Source organism: Pygocentrus nattereri, chromosome 12, assembly GCF_015220715.1.
Source record: "Pygocentrus nattereri isolate fPygNat1 chromosome 12, fPygNat1.pri, whole genome shotgun sequence".
Taxonomy (NCBI): Eukaryota; Metazoa; Chordata; class Actinopteri; order Characiformes; family Serrasalmidae; genus Pygocentrus; species Pygocentrus nattereri.
This window is the reverse complement of record NC_051222.1, coordinates 15,137,501-15,154,471: the sequence shown is the minus strand read 5'-3', so window position 1 is coordinate 15,154,471 and position 16,971 is coordinate 15,137,501. Positions and strand designations below refer to the sequence as shown.

General features: G+C 40.2%; 1 long non-coding RNA gene and 1 other non-coding gene across 2 annotated transcripts; one reads left to right on the top strand and one right to left on the bottom strand.

Moving 5' to 3' along the window:
* Positions 1–2,166: 2,166 nt before the first annotated feature.
* On the bottom strand, positions 2,167–15,620 carry LOC108429795. The gene is made up of 3 exons (XR_001858036.1): positions 15,549–15,620; positions 3,377–3,445; positions 2,167–2,206 (listed from the first exon to the last, which is right to left on the bottom strand). It is a non-coding gene; the product is annotated as an uncharacterized LOC108429795 (long non-coding RNA).
* On the top strand, positions 13,557–13,627 carry trnag-gcc. The gene has a single exon. It is a non-coding gene; the product is annotated as a tRNA-Gly (tRNA).
* Positions 15,621–16,971: the final 1,351 nt, after the last annotated feature.

Sequence of the window (16,971 nt, the reverse complement as noted above, 5' to 3'; positions counted from 1 at the left end):
CACAAAAGGAGCCCAATTAATGGCGATACCATTGGTCTTGCAGATAGAAAACATGCTTGCCCCGACGTTGTTGTGGTGAAACACCAGACGTGCGGAGGACAGGGATTAGTGGATAGACAGTAATAAATGACTGGAACAGGATCGACCTGTATAGAGAGTTCTCGGAGATACTTTCCACTTCAGAGCTAAGCTACAGAGATCACAAAAGTGTCTATTAATAAATCTGTAAAAAGAGGAACCACAGCTTTTGTGTAAGCACGTTTGAAACTTTATTTTTGGTTTCATTCCCAGAAGTGATGGACAAAGTCCTGTACTTAAGTGAAAGTGGATGTACCCTTGTTAAAATATTACTTGAGTAAAAGCAGTAGTCCTCTACCCATATTTCTACTTGAAAGTACTTGCTTTTAAACATACTTGATTTTTTTAAAGTAAAAGTTCTGTGAGTTCATTTAACTATTATACAGTTTATATAATTCTAGTGTAAAATATTCATTGACATGATTCTGTGTGGTTGCAAACCTGAAAAATAGTTCTAAAATAGGCCAAGTTGAAGTTAATACTTGAAGTTATGATTATAGGTTGATTTCTGTATAAGTGCAACAGGTCCAACAAAGCAGTCAAGTAAAAGGCGTTGACTGGTTTGTTTCAGTTTCAATGTCTTCCAGAAATTGAAACCAATGGGGAACATTCAGGACCTTCTAGGTCTTCAGGAAAGTCCTAATGATTTATACCAATGAAAGACTAAACAAAAGTCTGTAATTTTTTTTTAACCTTCATGTTTGTTGTATTGAAACTTTGCAAGTATTGTAATAATTCTATTTCACTTTTACAATTTGATTGGAAGCAAAAAGGTTAAGATCTTGAAGTGCCAAACAGAGAACTGTCCAATCACTTTTCCCCCCTGTTGTCTCTATGCAGATAAAAGAAAGTAAGCTCTCCCTCTAGTTAGGACAGATACATTAAATTAACCAACGTAAGTGGTAACTGACAGTGGATCTCTTCACATTTTCATATTCAATGGATAGACCAATTTTGGGAGAAAAAAAAGCATCACTCTAGATTCTAGACTGACCATAAAAACTAGGGATAGTCTATCCAAGTTTCATAACACAGTGAAATACACCAGCAGCAGGGCTCTATAGTAAAGGAGTCACTGTAGAGAGAAAACAAAATATATGCACCCTTCAAATGTCCACATTTAATCTACAATTAGCAATAACATACTATTAGAAAGCCCACAAGGGTGCTAGCAGAAATGAGCTTTATCTTAAGAATGGCTTTTTTCACTTTGGTTCAAAGTAATGACACATGCTGCAGACAGTAGTGCAGTGAAAAAAAGGATCTCTTGGAAATGTAGTCAAAGTAAGGCAGTTTACATTTACGTAGAAACTTAAAGCAGTGATTAATGTGAATGAACCTGTGGCCTGAAATGACCTGAATGTGCACATGCTAATCAATAACGCCACTTGAATGAACCACATGTGTCATGAACAACAACGAAAGTTATCAGCACAACAAGCCTTTTCGCAAAGATAATTTGCTCCGAAAAGCTCAGCTGTTCATTATTAGTGCAAGAAGATGCATTGTTTCTTGTAGTGTTTACTGGCACTAACTTCAGGTTAAGTCCTGCTCATTTTCCCCTTCAGTGATGGAGCATGCACAGTGAAAATATATATTCATTCTTCTCTGACCATTTTCAGTCAGGTCACATGGCCACAATTCAGATATGTATCCAATCTACGATCACATATGAAAGTGGCTTGGATCTGATTCGAAAAGATCAGATGTGCATGTCCACGGCACTCTGAAAAAAAATCAGATCACAAACACATTAAGGACAAAAGTCTAATTTGTGGCACTTCAACCTCTTAGTAAAAAGTAAAAAAAAAAACAACAATGTAATATTAAGCACTGTTCTTATGCTGGACAAAACTCAAGGCTATGAAAGGTCAATCACAAACAGAAAACACATTGCCTCCTGTGGCCAGAAACTGCAGCTCCACTGAGATCAGCCTGATCTTGTCCATTCAAGTACTGAACAATTCCACTGATCCCTGAAAAAGAACCCATGACATTAACTTCAGTGTAAACACAGGCAAGTCTAGCAGGAGCCTGCCTTCAGCATCAGCTGCAACGATGGACGACAACCAAGTCCAGCTGGAAGCCCCAAGGGTCACAGATCACGGGTGATTCGACTGTTTCTTTTCTAGGGAAAAAGATGTACAGTGCTAAGCCAAGAGAAAAACAGACAAAGAGTCACCTTTCTCAGCCTGCAGCTCTTGGCCTATGTGGAAAATGGTCGAAACACTGACGGAAATGTGATGCTGGTTGTGTACTGTGGATGAGTCAATCCTTTGTTTGGTACTGATGTAACCTTCCACAGAGTGATCAATTAAGATTAGCTGTTCATACTCAACAATGCCGATGACAGCCTGTTTTGAACATAATGCACAGAAAAACAAAGGCTAGTTTATCCCATTGATTGTTGCTGTAGTTATGCACGTCTCTATTTGGTACTTCCTTCCACTGCTAATCATTGAAAGAACACTCTACTTTCCTAAGGTCCTATGCTATCGATTTCTAGGAAAAACCTTGAATTGGTGACTTTCAAAAGATGTCTTGTTCTGTGGCATCACTCCAGAGAGCCGTCCAGCTTTTCAGTTAAATGCTCAAGGCTCTGCTGGATTACCTGTGAACCATACATGCTGGCTGTGCCTGGGTGGCAGTTACAGTATATCTACATTTCTCCATTTAGTCCCACGATCACCATATTCTGCATTATTTGCACAAAGATGTCAGGTTTTATTTTCTGTTGCAACTCTTAATCACCAGTCTTTCAATGCCACAGAGGGAAAATTCTCTTGTCTGGCCAGGAAAACTTTTCCCCTCCGTTGAAACCTCAGCCTTTTTTTTTTTTTTTACTGAGCACAACATTGTTAATTGGCTTTGCAGATTGCCCTTATCCAAGATGACTTATGACGTTAAGGGTTTGCAGTCTAAACGCATGGCTCTTAAGGACCCTTCAGAAAGGAAAGCTTTGAAAATCGAAAACGAAGACTATCCGAGTATGTAAAGTAAGCCACTTTGGAAATTTGAGTAGTGATCTAATAATTTACTACAAGAACAACATTAAATGGAGAGAGTCCCTCAAAATGGAGTTTTACCCCATTTCACTGGAAAATCCATTTTCTTCCATGGTTTCTCTTTAAAATATATCAAAACAATGGAATTGCAAAACTGCTAACCAATTACTTACGAGAAGCCACGCGTAGTGTTTTGGTGGGATCCCAACCTGCTCTGTGTCATTTACCACACAAGCAGTTCTTAGTTTTGACTGCCAGTTTTGATTTGGAAGTCCTGATCTCCTAATACATACCACAGCCTTTTTGGTTCTCGGAAGACACTCCTACGTCAAAACGTGGCTCACTGCTCTCATACTCTCATCCTGCAACGAAAGAGTGGAAAAAGAGAATCAAAGACAAGACGCATCTGGTCCAAAGCGGATCTTTTCCATCACGGTCGGCTCAATTGCCAAGGGGATTTCCACCCATCAGAAGGTGGCAGACGTAAGGTGAGGGCTATTTTGGTTGGTTCCCTGCCCCATCCAAATGCTTACATTGAAAATAAACAAAGATGCTGCTCAAATGAGCCATGGCCCGAGCCCTTCCATGCATTCCCTGGAGGGGTCTGGGATGTGGGCCGAGGGCCACTATGGGAAAGAGAGCAAGGGGAGACTCGGGGAAGTCTGTAAAGCTGGAAGTTAGGTTAGCTGAGGCGTGTGTAGACCTGCTCAGCCAAGTTTGCCGGGATGGAGCGTTCAACAGTGGAGGTTTACGGTGGCCCAGTTTAATCCAGGCAAGGAAAAAGCTCATTCTCCCCCTCCAGCCACCCATGTTCTCCCAAAACTAGGTCAGAGTTTTATGTTTAATTATGTTTTTGTGAAAGTGAGAGGAGCCCATGTGCTCTGACTTAGTGCACTGCCAGTGTGCGGCAATAGGAATCCACACTTCCAGACTATTTATATCTCATTTGAACACACACAAACATATAATACATACATAGTATCTATAAATCTACAGCAATCAGTGTTCAAGGACTGCACATCTGTGGATATTCATACCATTCATGCAAGGCGCTTGCACGGCCCAGCTAATCTCCTGACTTGAATCTCATTGAAAATTTACTGAGGATTTTGAAATTGCGAGTTCATCAGAGGGAGGCTTGTAACCTCAGGGAACTGAAGAAGCCAAGAGAAACAGGCCAAAACTGAACCACACTGCTGCAAAAAGCTAATTACTTCTTACATCAGCAACTCAAAGCTGTAATTGAAACAATTAGTTTGTGATGTTTCAATACTATCCCCTCAATCCATTTTATTTTTTAAACATATTGTTGTTTGTGCTTTAATACAAAAAAAAGACATTGGTCCTTATTCATCAAAGTTGCATTAAAAAGAGCTCAGATTTGAAGGCCATTAATAGAAAGCACACACAAGAGAGTGCTTTATTTACACATCATTTAAGATGGACAATTTGCCCTCATCTATAATAGTACATGTATATTAGTAGCATAAAGCAAATGTCATTTAAACAGTGAGATCTAGGTGCCCACCATGTGGCCATGAGGGACTGGAATGCAGTCTCACTTCCTGCTCAAAAGTGCAAGGGTGTGGGGAAAATGGACTCTGTGTTCCAGCAGTGACATAAACACAGGACAACAAACAATTTTTCATAGAAAACTGCTATATTTAAATTTGCTCTAGAAGATTCCCTGTTAACATATTTTCCCTTAAGCTGGGCCTACACTACATGATTTTTAGCTCAATTTTATTGCCCCTTCAGCTTGTTAATCTCTCACATTTGCACTCCTACCAGAACTGAGTTTGATCATACAGTCATGCTAAATATTAAACTGATAAGTGAAATTTGAATACACACATTTTATGATCAGGTTTGACTATATGCAATTTCCATGAACAATAGCCACTGTTTGTGTAAATTTGAAGTGGAGATATGCACGGAATGATAATTAAGCCAGCCACACTTTGCTAAAGCACTTTTTGCAGTGCCTACTGTCTCCAGCTGTACTCCTTAAGTCTGAGTGCAAGTTCTTGTTTACCAGAAGTTCAGTCTTATTGTCGTTACCCGATTTCCTGACACTTCCATTAAACTGCCAGCACATTGCGCTTGTCGACATCGAATGCGTCAGAACCAGCGAGGGTCGGGTTTCAGCAACACGTTGCACCACCAGCACTCCTGGGTCCACAGGCTGCTTACCAAACAGTACTTCTCCTTGGAGGAAGAACATCAAGAAGAAAGGAGTTTGTGGCTCGTCTGCATATAACCACAAATCTCTCTCAGCTGCTGTGCTCCCTGCCTGGAAATCTGCATGTGGTTAAAGTTAGACCTTTGACGTCTAAGCGTCCACATGCTTATTAGAGCAATAATAATAATAATAGATCGTAACTGAGGCTACATAGAAAGAGGCGACGGGAAGAAAATGTGACGGATCAGACATCTGAGCTGCTCAAAATCAACTGAAAAGGTTCTAAACCAGGGACGACAGATTTGGAAGTACATGCTCTTGGAAAATCAGTGTAGGGGAAGAAGAGAAAGTCAAGCAAAGCCCATTACCACTTCAGATATGGAGGTAATGGCATGGTGTGGGAAGATAAATTGGCTCAAGGTACCGTATGATTTATTAAATTAAGAGAGAGACAAGGCAAAGAGGTTGCAACAGTTATGCAGAAGTTTGTCTGTGTTGCATAAAACCCTTCAAGTTCTTAATAAGTGCTTTTACTTACTTTAAACTAATGTTTAATACACTCTGTTGAATCACTAGTGCATAAGTACTGTCTTAACTAACAAAGACTCACTGATGCATACAGTGTCACTTTAGCACAGATCACAAATTCATCGACAGTATCAACACTGCCATGGCTGTAACAATGTACCCAACAATGACGGTGGGTACTAGGGTAGTCAGATGAGATCAGACAGTAAATGTTCCCCCTGTTATATTTATTATTATTGCTTTTTTAAAATCATATAATATTTTCATATACTATTTTGCAAAGTAAATATATGGCCAATTACATAAATTATGTAGACATGCCTCCTATTTATTCAATTCAGGTCTATTAGCTAGCCGGTGTATAAAATCAAGCACATCAGCAAAAGAACTGTGCATGAGGAGCTTCATGAAATGGGTTTCCATGGCCAAGCAGCTGGACAAGCTTACGATCTCTATCAATCTTATCAATGCCTGGCAGTCTGGGTTTCATAGATGCCATGAAAATGCTGCCTACTGAATGCATAATGCCAACAATAAAGTTTGGTGGAGGAGGGATAATAATCTGGCACTGTTAGTTCCAGAGGGTACTAAGGGTAATGTTAACGCTACTGCATAAATAGACAATTCAGACAATGTAGTAACAGTCTAGGAAAGGTCTTTTATTGTTCCAACATGACTGTGCCCCTGTGCAGAAAGTAAGGTCCATGAGTTTGATGTGCAGACACAGACCCCTGAAATCAACCCCACTGAACACCTTTGGGATAAATTAGAACATTGACTGTGAGCCAGGCCTTCTTGGCCAACATAAATGCCTGATCTAACGAATGCTCTTGTGACTGAAAGGGTATAAATTCATGCATAACACAAAATCTTGTGTAAAGCTTTATGAGAAGGCTTACTTCAAAACATCTAGGTGCCTAGGTGAGGGACTGGGACGCAGTCTCACTTCCTGCTCAAAAGTGCATGGTTGTGATAAAACGTGCCAACCAACAATGAGTTGGTGTTTAGATGGTGCAACCAGCCACAGAGGATAAGCACCAAAGGAAAAGGCAGAGAAGCACAGCCATCAGATTGGAAAAAAATAAGTGAAGAGACAAGAAATGAGAGGGTGGGAAAGAAAGAGAGGCCACATCAGGTCGCTGCTTTGTGGCTCCCCCACTGCGGCCGCCTGCGCCGTCCACAGCAGACCTCAGCGATGTGTTTGTGGCTAACCTTAATGTGGGTCACCACAGCCATCTGACACACTTGGATTGGATCAGCACCACAGCAGGTGACGGAATAGGCACTGCTGCTGGGACCAGAAGAGTGTTACTGGCCAAGCAGGATATCACTTACAAAGAATTTATGTTGGCATTAGCACCCATTAATATAAATATAGCTACAGAATGGAAAGCACAAAGAAATAATAAAAATAATACAATAAAAAAAATAAAAGAATGGAATAAAATTTGTGTGAGCAGTGAAGATTTCCACTGAGTTTTGCTGCAAGTACAAAATATACCCTGTACATATTAAATAACACTGTAAGTGTGGTACATTTAACGTTTTAGCATGTGCAGATGTAACAATACCTACAGCATAGTACACACACCCACACACCCACACACACACACACACACACACACATCTTCTAAGCCACTTCTCCTTCTGGGTTGTGGGGGGGAAGCTGGAGCCTATCCCAGCTGTCACTGAGCGAAAGGCAGAATACACCCTGGACAGGTCACCAGTCCATCGCAGGGCAGACAGACAGACAGACAGACAGGCACATTCACTCACACCTAGAGGCAATTTAGCTCTTCCAATTGGCCTGACTGCATGTCTTTGGACTGTGGGAGAAAACCGGAGAGCCCGGAGGAAACCCACGCAGAGAGGACCGTGGTTGCCCTGCCAGGGACTCAAACCCCGGCTCTCCTTGCTGTGAGGTGACCGCACTACCCACCGTGCCACCATGCTGCACTACAGCATAGTAACTACAGCAAAAACAAAAACAAACAAACAAAAAAAAAATTAATGTAACAAAATGATTATAGATGGGTGCTATATAAATCTTTCACATTGCAGTTAGGGGCCAAAAAGAAACAAACAGAAAAGAGAGTATCACAACATACTGGATTAAAAATATTATTTTAGATTAAAAACCAGGCAAAATGTCTTTCTGTCTTTTTCTGCTACTCACAAAATGGATAAATGGTCATACTGGGCAGACTCATTGTTCCCAGATTGGGCGGGCTCCCACCAAATTGGGAGCATTTTGGCTGGATTGGTGAGGGAAATTACTTTGACAGGGGGACAAGATGTGGGCTGGTTCCTCAATATTTTGGTGGGTTTTAATAAGAATATAAAATGAATAAACTGCATGACTTAATAATGCAGTAAGAATTTGAACAGGCCAAACCACATCCAAACAGTTATCAACATCAGCACTTAACATATCCAGTTTATTATAGATGAAATGGATGTGTGTTTGAGTCTTGGCATTACAAACATTGTTGACCATACAGATCTGTTTAGCAGAGCCTATAAAATTAAGCACCTTTTTAAAAATCCGTATAAGGAGTATTTTTTGCTTGCATCATTATTGGTATTCATTTGCTTTTCTGATTGCATGGGTTCATGGATCTTATCATATACAACACATTAAAAATGTGGTCCATAATAATTTAAATATAAATGAATTACTTGTAATTGTTTATAGTTTCATTGTGCAGATGCTCCTTACATCTTTGACAGGGATGCTGCAAATTAAGTAAAACAATTTTGGTTTTTTATAGCAGGTACAATTAACAGATTTGGTTAAAAGCCGGAAAATGCCATGTAGTGACAAATCCTTATCTGCTAATTTTTCAAGGGACATTGAGGGGATAACTTGCCCAGAAACGTGTTTTTGATGTCATGTTGGCTACATGCTGTATTATTTCATATTATGGTACGGTCTGTGTGTTCTGTTTGTCAAAAACATCGAGTTGATGGGAGAAGAAAATACATATTGCATTTTCATCTTCTGAAAAATTGCATTTGGTGTGCAATCTATCTAAAAATCTAAAAACTCAAATTACTGTACTGTTGTCAGAATAAATCATGTTTGGTGTTTAAATGCCTTTAATCTCCAAAATGGCCCGTTTTGTCCTATTGAAACCAAGGTTTCCGTCAGTAAAGTTACATTACTATGAACAGTTGGACAGTGTAGTGGATAAGATGCTTACTCTACATAGAAGTGAACAGGATTCAATTCTTCATTCAGACAGGAATTTAAAAACACTAACACAAGAAACCAGTAAGTCACTGAGAAAGATTCTTCAATTACATAACTGCTGTTGTATATTACTTTAGATATAAACATTTGTTACATTTTTATTCTTTTTTTGATTGGCTGCTTTTTAATGCAAATTTGTCTACTTCACCAAAATATTGAAGCGAAATGCACAAAACATTTAGCAGATAAGACAATTTATTGGAGAAATGCGTTTCTGCATATACCACAGTAGGTCATATTGCAGTGCTTAGTACATCACAAGTCTTTAAATATTGTGATGAATTGGGTTTGTGGCTGAAGGACTGATATTTTATTGTGGGGCCTAAAAGGACCCCACCCTCGATTTGTGTATTAAATTCTAAACCATTAAATCCTAGAAAAGTGAAGTTGTTGAAACTTTTTCTCAACTACGTCCACACTCTAAACGATGATGTGTTCAATAACAATACACTTCCGTTACCCATTTAGCCACATTTTGTGTCACTGAAAATCTATAATTTTTTAATTTAAACCTGGAAATAAACAACATAAAATTTTAGAATCGTGATCATTTTAAAACAAAGTTATGTTGACATTTCTAGGTTACTTTTCAAATTGAAGCACATTTGTGAAAATCATGGTAAAGCCCTTTGTACCAAAAGGTTATTTTCTCTTATTCCTTCCATTGAAACACATGCCTGGTTTTGATCAACTAATCAGAGGTTTTTGCATAAACCTATGCAGTCCATGCCAGCGTGAGCACATGCTGTCACTAATCCAGAAGAGGGAAATATGTGTAAACATTCAAAGAATCTCAGATTCTTATGGTGATATCATTTGTAGCAACAAACTCAAAATAGAAGCATGTTCACTAGAAAACAACAAGATTTCTATCTTGGGTCATTTTTTGAAATGTTACAGTGCTCCTTGAAAAAACTACCACAGTTCACATGCTTTCACTTGAAGGCTTCAACGTGCAGTCAAGGTTTGGTTTGGATCATGAATGCCTTAACAACTGTACCACCACAACAACACCCTTCGCAGCACTTCAAGGTTCATGTTTATCATAATGATTTGTGATGTTAAAGGTCTGTGTGTGGGCCCACACTTAGTTCACTTCAGTAGTCATTTAAATGCATAACTTACACGACTTATGTATTAGCCCAGTAGTCCCTGAATAGCTCATAGCAGTTACAGTTAGCTTAGTGGAGCTAGACTTGATATTGTTTCAAAAAGACATGTGTTTATGTATTTTTGACATTACTGTTGATAATGCAGATAACAGGTGTTCTTTTCTCATACCTTTCACATAGATATTACTTGTCCAGTGATATCTCCTAAAGCATAGGCAGGTTTAACAGAGCTTTTTATTATTGTTGTAGGAGTAAGAGGTCATGTTTACTTTCACCGAAGGTAACATGTTCTCCAAACATGTGACATGCTTAAGTGAATCTTTGACTTTTCAGTGATAATAACTAACATTACAAACACTGGGCTAATCCATTGGAAAACATTGACGAGCACCATCACCCTCTACTTAGTACTCTGCCTTAACGAAATGTTAAACTGGTTTAGAATTTCTGCTGTCAATGTGTTCTAAGTCCAGTTCAGTAATATTTCAACAAAATGTATTGTCAGTTTTCTTCTTTTAGAGCACATATAATACATTTGTTTTTTCACAGAATATATTCCAATTTTGGGATGAACTCACATTTATACACCATTTCTGGTCCAGCTGCCACCACAGCTGCTGTCGCATCGCCGTCCACAATTTTTTCTGAATTTTCCAGATGCAAGAAGCTCCTCCCTTTCCGTTTCTCGATGGAATATGGGACAATGGTGTCCATCATTACCATACCCAAAAATTGACCAGTTCTATGTTTGCATTGTGGATTTTCGAGTATACTCACATTTGACACTTGTGACTATACTATATACTACATACATAAACACTAGGTAGTATTAAGTGCACAATTAGGACACAGCATATGTAAAATAATCAGACTCACCGCTATGGGTGCATCACTCACTCGAGTCTCAGTGCTCATCGTAATGCACAGATCTGATTGGCTGAGTAGCGTCATGTGTGATACTTACAATGCATGAGATTGGTCTGTGAGTTTTTCTGCAATGTATTTTCTAACAAAAACTGGCTCCTCCTATTTGAAATCAAAATGTAATTTGTGGATTTCTCTGGCAGTTAATAATCATGTTGATAATTGGGACTACTCAGAATTTGGACACTTGCTGGGTCAGGTTTCAAAACAGCATGCGGTTTTCATAACGCTGGCAGCCCCAGCCAAGCTCATCTGGTGATGTCCCATCATTTAACAGGGAATGCTTAGAAGACGTTTTTGCATTAGAAATATTAGTAAACATACAACATCAGGAATTTCAATGTAAGTGGATCAGCCTAAGGCCCATCACACGAATCAGCGCACGCCAGTCTGCAAGTGAGTTATTCCTGCTGCTTCTCCTGCCAGCTGGCACCTTGCAGCCAATATTGCACCAGAAAAATATTCGGCCCCCACACTCTGAGCAGCTGCCCAAATATCGCACTGGGACAAATGAAAAAGGTCAGAACGTGCGACTCGTCATTTAGTTAAGAATGAAAATATTCCACCCAACATTTATTTTGAGCCATCATGCTGAGGTCGCTTTATCCAGATGCTGACAGATAGCTTTATTAAATTGTAGCTGAAGGCAGGTTAAAGGAGCTTTGTAGATATTAATCCCACAAGCACATGCACCTATTTTATAGTCTCGTGCTTACTATTAAACGTTCCACATAAATTGTGAGAATGGGGCTGTACGTGTGCCTGTATAGTTGATGAGGGGAATCAGGGGGTGTTTTACTGGGGATTGAAGCTCTATGTGGAAGCAGTGGTGGGAACTCAAGGCAGCATTGGGAATTGTGATGAATTATGATGCTCCTTTCTAAATATAGCAGTTTTTCTACCACATTAAAAACATAATTAGACCAGTTATAGATTTTCTATAAACAACAAAAATCAGCATTTAGTACCATTTCATTCCAGTGTATACAAGTCATTTATGAATGAAAAAGGCCATTTGACCTGACTTGGGTTTCAAAACTGATTAAAACTTGATTAAAAGATGGGGCAACCATGCAAGACATGGTGGATCACCAGAACTGTCAGATAAACAGTACCTTTCATCTTTCAGAGATAATCAGTATCTTTCATCTTTGAGAGATAATCAAGCACCACTCTTGCTACAGATCTGAAAAGATCTACAAGTGTTTCTGTCCATCCTTTCAACTCTACACTATGAGTCTGAAAGGATGTAGCTGTAAAGAGCCTCACTGAGGAAAAAAAGAGATGGAAAAAAAAGAGAAAAGCTAATAGTAAATTGAATGAAGAAGCTGCTAGTGTTCTAAACACTGACCACCCAGAGCCCAATGAAACGCAACACGAGACTCAATGAAAAGCATTGGAAATATGAGGCACAGGGATGTGTGCTGCCTTTGTTTACCTGACTTGGCTTAGCAGAGCAGCCCTTGGTGTCCAGATGGTCCACACTCTTGCACATCTGGAAGAGGGCTGGCAGTGGTCGAGCACACACACTTAAAACATCTATACACATTTTCATAAATTAGACACTGACATAAACTTAGATCACTCTTCCTGTGCATTACACACTGCACATGACTGAATTCAACATTAATCATGTGTTCATTATTTAAACTTCACATGAAAGTTAAACAAGGAACTTAAACAGAGGCAAAATTATCGGTATGAACCCCACAAAACATCTGCATCAGCAGTTCTTATGGTGACCTCGTTTCGTTATTTTCCCCTTCCCAAGCCCCCTCGCCTTAAATATGAAAAGATTTCCATGAAATATAGAGAAGCTTTCCCTGAAGGTAAGAGAAAATAAATACAATCAGAGACTCCTTCATCTCATATGCACACACACTAACACACACAAACACACACACATACACACAGCCATCAGCAATACATTCAGCCATCCATCCAGTCTGGAGACTTACAATATGAATGGCTCAAAGCTAATAGCCCTGTTTTCTCTCTCTCCCTCTCTCACTCACTCTCTCACACAGGCACAGACACACACAGACAAAACACTGCTGTCCTGGGGTATGGCAAGTTCCAGCATAGCTGACCCACTTGGCAGTGATCCAGCAATGTGGTTAAAGCAGGATAAACACTGTATTAAAACCCACCTCCTCTTTCCTCCCTCTCTACCTCCCCCACCTTCACCTCTCAAGCCTTGGGCCATAAGTTGGATGGTTGTTTCAGTAAGTTGGATGGTCACTTATCTTTAGTTGGACCTTTGAAGATATTACTTTGGTTTCACTATACTATTAAAATGAAAAGATGTAATTACATATTTATTTACATAATGAATTATAGATTGGATAATTTGCAAAACAAACAATTCATACACCGGTCAGTCAATCACAACAGTCTACAAGTGATCAGTTGAGCAAATGGAAACTCCAACAAAACTAGCTAGAACAAACCTGTAGTGATCGCGGTAATAAATTGCATTGGTGGTTCAGTGGTAGAATTCCTGCCTGCCATGTGGGAGACCCAGGTCCGATTCCTGGCCAATGCAACCACACAGTGATTTGGGGGCAGTCGTGGGCTGGAGGTTAGGGAACCGGCCTTGCGACCGGAAGGTTGCCCTTGAGCAAGGCACCTAACCCCCAACTGCTCCCCAGGCGCTGCGGATAGGGCTGCCCACCGCTCCGGGCAAGTGTGCACACAACCCCCTAGTGTGTGTCTTCACCAGTGTATATGTGGTGTTTCATTACATGGATGGGTTAGATTGCAGAGGTGAAATTTCCCCATTGTGGGACTAATAAGGGTCACTTAATCTTAAAATTAACTCATTCTGAATTAAGCTTGAAAATGGTGAAAAGGAGTTACTAAAGAATGTTTCATTCAGACATACACTATCCTGCTAATCTGGAGGATGGTCCTCTTTGTATTTCATTCCTGAGTCTCATAAAGTTTTGGAGGATTTGATATGGAAGACCACGCTAACAGCTCAATGTCAAAACTGGTAACAGGTTCTAAGCTGAGCTTCATCTGGGTTACTGTATTTATTGTTTCCCCTTTTTAATTGCATGTCCAGTGATAAATAATGTTACAAAACAATGTTAAGATGCATTTTCTTATCTCCAGTGTTAGTTTTAGTGCCCTGTCATTCAAACATCCTTATTAGGCATGAAAATCTGAAAGATTTCCCTCATTTGATTAATGTTGACACAGTTTCCAGAATCCCTTTTTTCTTTCAAACTGGCCTACATATCACATATTTTGTCAGTTCTCAAACACATCTGCACATCTTATAAAGCCAGTTCATTTTTAAATAACATGTGTTTTCAATTGTGCTCATCTCTGTGCTTCTGAATTTTATTTTTGTGCACCTGAACTTTTTAGTCTGTTGCTGTAGGTGCTACCAGCCCTGATAGAAACGTCAGCTTGTTTCCATGAAAATCAGGATATAATATGCATAGACCAGCTTAGATCACCATGGAATGCATGCTGAACTGTGCTGTTTTTTTTTTTTTCAGAAGGGCTAATGGTCAGATATCAGAGCAGATTAGATTGGTTGGGAGTTTAGCATTTTAGCATGCATTAGACTGCATGAAACATGATGAATGGCTCAGGCCTACACCTCAAGTTTATACTCTGTGACCAGTTCGAATAACCTTTTGTCCTGTATACTCAATTATTCAGAGCATTTTGACAAACCACAACACCATTAGACAAACTGGAAATCAAGAGAATCGGCTACAAGGCCACATACACCATCACTCACCAGGAGACAAACGAGCATGCCAACATGCATGCGTTACCAATCGCTCTATTTCTCTGCCTTCCACATCTGTCAGATAAACACCCATACACTTTTCCCTGGCGGCAACACACACTTGGGTTTGTCAGTGAGTGAAATTGCCTGGAAAGCAGAAAAACGCAAGAGAAATAAAGTGGTGAAGGTTATTTATCATACACACGAGATTAGCCGATTGCCTCCCAAACCACAGAACCGCATTGCACGCTTTGGTGGGAATGCAAATAGGTGTGTGTAAAAAATAATCACTTTTTCATGAATTTGAGGTATTTTGGTTTCCAGCGGCTCCAGCTCTTGACATTCGCTTTGCTTTCTCTTGGCGTAGGCAACCATCTTTGAAGCTCTTTCCAAGAAGGGATAGAAGTGTAATTGCCATAGCATGCTTGATTATAGCAAGCCAGAGGTCTCATTGATCATTGTGAACTCACACACAAACATACATGCATTTCAAAGGCCCAGAGTACAAGAAAGCCAAGCAAGATTCCTTGGATTTTTCCTTCATTTCAATACTTTAAGGTGTATGTGACACATCTGGCTTTTGTTCTTACCATTTTCTTCTTCTATGCCTGTATGATGCATAGCTTAGCCTTTATGCAACTATTCTGACTCAGTAACTTGACTGTAAGTGTGAGGCTATGAGACTGTCCCTGAAGTTTGTGTTCACACCAGTACTCACATCAAGATATCTGCCAGACAGTGTTCAACTCGACTGAAGAAGCGTAGATAAGATTCTAGATGCTTTAATCCACAAAATCTTGTAAATACTTCTTACAGCAGGTGAAAAATGATGCTGATATGCAGAGAGCTGAACAGACTCAAAATGGAGAATCAACTACACAGAAGAAGAGGGGAGGAGCTACTAAGAAGAGGGGAGGAGCTATTGCATCATAGGTACAGGGAGACAGTAGGGACAAACTATCAAAGGCAACACAGTATCACAGATATGTCAGTAAATAAAACAGATGGTGTAATATGACACTCCCCGTCTGAAATCTTTAGATTTCACAATAAACAATAATGAACACTAAGTGAAAACTTGATGGAAAGTCTAGAAGTTGTAGTGCACAACTGGAACTGAAGGTAAACTATAGTTAAGTTCCAATAAACCCATCTTTGGATAGAGGAACCTGCATCTTGCCAACTCGTCCACCAACCCACATTGTAATCTACGGTAAGATGTCTCAAAGGTGACATGGTTGTAGTTCATGGAGGTAAGCTCCCCGCCATGAGCTGAGAAGGGTGTCCTCTTCTCATGTCATGTGACGTCTTCTCTTGGAAGAAGAAGCACCAGTTCGTTGATTGGGTGGAAAAAACCCGCATTGAGCCTCCTTTGGTCACTTTGACCTGCACTTTCCGAATCTTCCCGTCATCACTAGCGACAACTGAAGTGATGAGACCCATAGGCCATTCATTCCGATGGACTTCTTTATCCTTCAGAAGGATGAGGTCGCCAACCTGGAGATTAGGTTTTGGAGTCTGCCAATTGTGACGACTCTGAAGCATGTGGAGGTATTCGGTCTTCCAGCGGTGCCAGAACACATTGGTCAGATGTTGAACCTGTTTCCATTGGCATCTGTATATGTTAATGTGATCAAAGGTACCTGGAGGGGCAGTAGCAGTTCCAATTTTTTGGGTGAGGAGTGTTGCTGGGGTTAGGATGATTGGAGAATCAGGGTCTGAAGATACTGGGATAATTGGCCTTGCATTGATTATAGCAGACACTTCAGCAAGGAAGGTGACCAATGTCTCATGGGTGAGCATTGGTGACTTGTGGTCCATCAACATAGAGTCATGGATTCTGCGTGCAATCCCAATCATGCGTTCCCAGGAACCTCCCATGTGGGATGAATGTGGAGGGTTAAACACCCAAGTGCATCCATTGTTGGACAAGAAATGTCAAGTTGCAGTTCCTTGCAGGCTCCAATGAAGTTGGTGCCGCAGTCGGACCTCAGTTGCTTGGCAGGTCCACGGTCCAGGTCCAGCCTTGACACGCTGTTGATTTATCCTTTGCAAAGCACTGCGCGATGTAAGTCGGGCAACAGCTCGCACAATGGAAGACCAAGTAGAGAAACGCTCAAGGCTATGTGACTTCAGCTTCG